At 39.2% G+C, this 5,570-nt stretch overlaps 1 pseudogene; it reads left to right on the top strand.

Annotated features, from left to right (window-relative positions):
• Nucleotides 1–1,024: 1,024 nt before the first annotated feature.
• Nucleotides 1,025–1,151, top strand: LOC122236849 (annotated as a pseudogene).
• Nucleotides 1,152–5,570: the final 4,419 nt, after the last annotated feature.

Here is a 5,570-nt window from a genome sequence, read left to right on the forward strand (position 1 = left end):
GTTTGATTCTCAGCCTACACAGCACACCATCCCCTTGGGATGCCTGGGTGGCTCATTCAGGTAAATGATGGACTCTTGATTTTGGCTCAGGTCACAATCTCACAATCATGAGATCAAGCCCCACACTGGACTCCACGCTAGGCATGGAGCCTGTTTAGGATTCTCTCCCTCTGTCTCTGCCCCTCCCCTGCTCTCATGCACTCTCACACTCTCTCTGGCTCTCTCTGAAGGAAAGAAAGAAAGAAAGAAAGAAAGAAAGAAAGAGAGAAAGAAAGAAAGAAAGAAAGAAAGAAAGAAAGAAAGAAAGAAAGAAAGAGAGAGAAAGAGAGGGAGGGAGGGAGAGAGGGAGGGAGGGAGGGAGAAAGAAAGAAAGAGAGAGAGAACATAAAGGGTCATTCACATTGAAAATGGAGGTATCAACTTTGAAAATGGTGGCATTAAAGCAGACCAGAAAAATGAAACATTGCCATTATTAAAAGATATAATGCAAGAAGAAAATGTAATAGTTATGAATCCATACATCAAGTGGCAGGTCATTCTCCAGGGGGAAACAATAGACCAAGGACAATCATCAATGAATAGTTTTGTAAAGCTGTAAAAACTCAAAAATAATGAAGGAATAAATTGGGAATACAGTGGGAAAATAAGATCAAGTTCATTCATTGGTTCAACATCAAGTCAGTCTCAAATATTCTTGACATTGTTTCAAATATCTCCATAGTAAGATTCAACACTTAATAAGCAGTGGAGCAATTATAAAAACTGCAGCCCAAGACATAAACATAGCTAAATGTTTATTTGACTATAAAGGCAACATTCAACCAGTTTTTCTATTTCTAGCTACCTTCTATGTGGAGGGAGCTCCACTAGCAGAACATTCCTCCTCAATCTTTCTGCCTCATTCTCTCCTGAGAAGTGCCTTAGCTTATTATTCATGTGATGGAATTAGGAACTCACCATCAAGCCCCAGCCCATTTCTCTCTACCATTATGCTTGAGAGTTGCCTGAGTATAGAGAATATAACATCGCTTCTGGGCCTTTTGGCTAAGATCAAGTGGAGAATATAACATCCCAGCTCTTCTTAAACATATATTTGATCTAGTGCAGCCTTCCTTAATGTGGGCAATTCTGACATTTAGGGAGGGATAATTCTTCATGAATTACAGGACTTTAAACCCTGTTCTCCCTGTCCCCCCCTACCCCCTCCCCCCACACACACACACTAAATGCCAGTACTTTCTACTTATTGGGACAACCAAAACTTTATATTAACAAATCAACTATAGAGAAGAACACCACCACTCCACTCTACCGCTCCCTACCCTCAGTTGTTGGCTTCAATAAAAGGCTCTTCCACAGAAGAGTCATGTGACTCTCCAGACTGCTCATGACCAGGAATGATATATTTGCCTAATTCTTGGGTTCAGTATTAGTAAGCCCACCTGCCTGCAGATAATAAAAAATAATTGCTAACATTTATTGAGTGTGTACTATCACAAGCACAATCCTAAGCATTTAAATGTATGTAACATTGAATCCTGAAAAGAAGTTTTATTTATTTATTTTTTTGCATGAAATGAATGTATTTTTTTTTAATTTTTTTTATTTTTTAATATATGAAATTTACTGTCAAATTGGTTTCCATACAACACCCAGTGCTCATCCCAAAAGGTGCCCTCCTCAATACCCATCACCCACCCTGCCCTCCCTCCCACCCCCCATCAACCCTCAGTTTGTTCTCAGTTTTTAACAGTCTCTTATGCTTTGGCTCTCTCCCACTCTAACCTCTTTTTTTTTTTTCCTTCCCCTCCCCCATGGGTTTCTGTTACGTTTCTCAGGATCCACATAAGAGTGAAACCATATGGTATCTGTCTTTCTCTGTATGGCTTATTTCACTTAGCATAACACTCTCCAGTTCCATCCATGTTGCTACAAAAGGCCATATTTCATTTTTTCTCATTGCCACGTAGTATTCCATTGTGTATATAAACCACAATTTCTTTATCCATTCATCAGTGGATGGACATTTAGGCTCTTTCCATAATTTGGCTATTGTTGAGAGTGCTGCTATAAACATTGGGGTACAAGTGCCCCTATGCATCAGTACTCCTGTATCCCTTGGATAAATTCCTAGCAGTGCTATTGCTGGGTCATAGGATAGGTCTATTTTTAATTTTCTGAGGAACCTCCACACCGCTTTCCAGAGCGGCTGCACCAATTTGCATTCCCACCAACAGTGCAAGAGGGTTCCTGTTTCTCCACATCCTCTCCAGCATCTATAGTCCCCTGATTTCTTCATTTTGGCCACTCTGACTGGCGTGAGGTGGTATCTGAGTGTGGTTTTGATTTGTATTTCCCTGATAAGGAGCGACGTTGAACATCTTTTCATGTGCCTGTTGGCCATCCGGATGTCTTCTTTAGAGAAGTGTCTATTCATGTTTTCTGCCCATTTCTTCACTGGGTTATTTGTTTTTCGGGTGTGGAGTTTGATGAGCTCTTTATAGATTTTGGATACTAGCCCTTTGTCCAATGTGTCATTTGCAAATATCTTTTCCCATTCCGTTGGTTGCCTTTTAGTTTTGTTGGTTGTTTCCTTTGCTGTGCAGAAGCTTTTTATCTTCATAAGGTCCCAGTAATTCACTTTTGCTTTTAATTCCCTTGCCTTTGGGGATGTGCCGAGTAAGAGATTGCTACGGCTGAGGTCAGAGAGGTCTTTTCCTGCTTTCTCCTCTAAGGTTTTGATGGTTTCCTGTCTCACATTCAGGTCCTTTATCCATTTTGAGTTTATTTTTGTGAATGGTGTGAGAAAGTGGTCTAGTTTCAACCTTCTGCATGTTGCTGTCCAGTTCTCCCAGCACCATTTGTTAAAGAGACTGTCTTTTTTCCATTGGATGTTCTTTCCTGCTTTGTCAAAGATGAGTTGGCCATACGTTTGTGGGTCTAGTTCTGGGGTTTCTATTCTATTCCATTGGTCTATGTGTCTGTTTTTATGCCAATACCATGCTGTCTTGATGATGACAGCTTTGTAGTAGAGGCTAAATTCTGGGATTGTGATGCCTCCTGCTTTGGTCTTCTTCTTCAAAATGACTTTGGCTATTCGGGGCCTTTTGTAGTTCCATATGAATTTTAGGATTGCTTGTTCTAGTTTCGAGAAGAATGCTGGTGCAATTTTGATTGGGATTGCATTGAATGTGTAGATAGCTTTGGGTAGTATTGACATTTTGACAATATTTATTCTTCCAATCCATGAGCAGGGAATGTCTTTCCATTTCTTTATATCTTCTTCAATTACCTGCATAAGCTTTCTATAGTTTTCAGCATACAGATCTTTTACATCTTTGGTTAGATTTATTCCTAGGTATTTTATGCTTCTTGGTGCAATTGTGAATGGGATCAGTTTCTTCATTTGTCTTTCTGTTGCTTCATTGTTAGTGTATAAGAATGCAACTGATTTCTGCACATTGATTTTGTATCCTGCAACTTTGCTGAATTCATGTATCAGTTCTAGCAGACTTTTGGTGGAGTCTATCGGATTTTCCATGTATAATATCATGTCATCTGCAAAAAGCGAAAGCTTGACTTCATCTTTGCCAATTTTGATGCCTTTGATTTCCTTTTGTTGTCTGATTGCTGATGCTAGAACTTCCAGCACTATATTAAACAACAGCGGTGAGAGTGGGCATCCCTGTCGTGTTCCTGATCTCAGGGAAAAAGCTCTCAGTTTTTCCCCGTTGAGGATGATGTTAGCTGTGGGCTTTTCATAAATGGCCTTTATGATCTTTAAGTATGTTCCTTCTATCCCGACTTTCTCAAGGGTTTTTATTAAGAAAGGGTGCTGGATTTTGTCAAAGGCCTTTTCTGCATCGATTGACAGGATCATATGGTTCTTCTCTTTTTTTCTGTTAATGTGACGTATCACGTTGATCGATTTGCGAATGTTGAACCAGCCCTGAAGCCCAGGAATGAATCCCACTTGATCATGGTGAATAATTCTTTTTATATACTGTTGAATTCGATTTGCTAGTATCTTATTGAGAATTTTTGCATCCATATTCATCAGAAATATTGGCCTGTAGTTCTCTTTTTTTACTGGGTCTCTGTCTGGTTTAGGAATCAAAGTAATACTGGCTTCATAGAATGAGTCTGGAAGTTTTCCTTCCCTTTCTATTTCTTGGAATAGCTTGAGAAGGATAGGTATTATCTCTGCTTTAAACGTCTGGTAGAACTCCCCTGGGAAGCCATCTGGTCCTGGACTCTTATTTGTTGGGAGATTTTTGATAACCGATTCAATTTCTTCGCTGGTTATGGGTCTGTTCAAGCTTTCTATTTCCTCCTGATTGAGTTTTGGAAGAGTGTGGGTGTTTAGAAATTTGTCCATTTCTTCCAGGTTGTCCAATTTGCTGGCATATAATTTTTCATAGTATTCCCTGATAATTGTTTGTATCTCTGAGGGATTGGTTGTAATCATTCCATTTTCATTCATGATTTTATCTATTTGGGTCATCTCCCTTTTCTTTTTGAGAAGCCTGGCTAGAGGTTTGTCAATTTTGTTTATTTTTTCAAAAAACCAACTCTTGGTTTCGTTGATCTGCTCTACGGTTTTTTTAGATTCTATATTGTTTATTTCTGCTCTGATCTTTATTATTTCTCTTCTTCTGCTGGGTTTAGGCTGCCTTTGCTGTTCTGCTTCTATTTCCTTTAGGTGTGCTGTTAGATTTTGTATTTGGGATTTTTCTTGTTTCTTGAGATAGGCCTGGATTGCAATGTATTTTCCTCTCAGGACTGCCTTCGCTGCGTCCCAAAGCGTTTGGATTGTTGTATTTTCATTTTCGTTTGTTTCCATATATTTTTTAATTTCTTCTCTAATTGCCTGGTTGACCCACTCATTCGTTAGTAGGGTGTTCTTTAACCTCCATGCTTTTGGAGGTTTTCCAGACTTTTTCCTGTGGTTGATTTCAAGCTTCATAGCATTGTGGTCTGAAAGTATGCATGGTATAATTTCAATTCTTGTAAACTTATGAAGGGCTGTTTTGTGACCCAGTATATGATCTATCTTGGAGAATGTTCCATGTGCACTCGAGAAGAAAGTATATTCTGTTGCTTTGGGATGCAGAGTTCTAAATATATCTGTCAAGTCCATCTGATCCAATGTATCATTCAGGGCCCTTGTTTCTTTATTGACTGTGTGTCTAGATGATCTATCCATTTCTGTAAGTGGGGTGTTAAAGTCCCCTGCAATGACCACATTCTTATCAATAAGGTTGCTTATGTTTATGAGTAATTGTTTTATATATCTGGGGGCTCCGGTATTCGGCGCATAGACATTTATAATAGTTAGCTCTTCCTGATGGATAGACCCTGTGATTATTATATAATGCCCTTCTTCATCTCTTGTTACAGCCTTTAATTTAAAGTCTAGTTTGTCTGATATAAGTATGGCTACTCCAGCTTTCTTTTGGCTTCCAGGAGCATGATAAATAGTTCTCCATCCCCTCACTCTCAATCTAAAGGTGTCCTCAGATCTAAAATGAGTCTCTTGTAGACAGCAAATAGATGGGTCTTGTTTTTGT

This window comes from Panthera tigris, chromosome A2 (assembly GCF_018350195.1).
Source record: "Panthera tigris isolate Pti1 chromosome A2, P.tigris_Pti1_mat1.1, whole genome shotgun sequence".
Classification (NCBI taxonomy): Eukaryota; Metazoa; Chordata; class Mammalia; order Carnivora; family Felidae; genus Panthera; species Panthera tigris.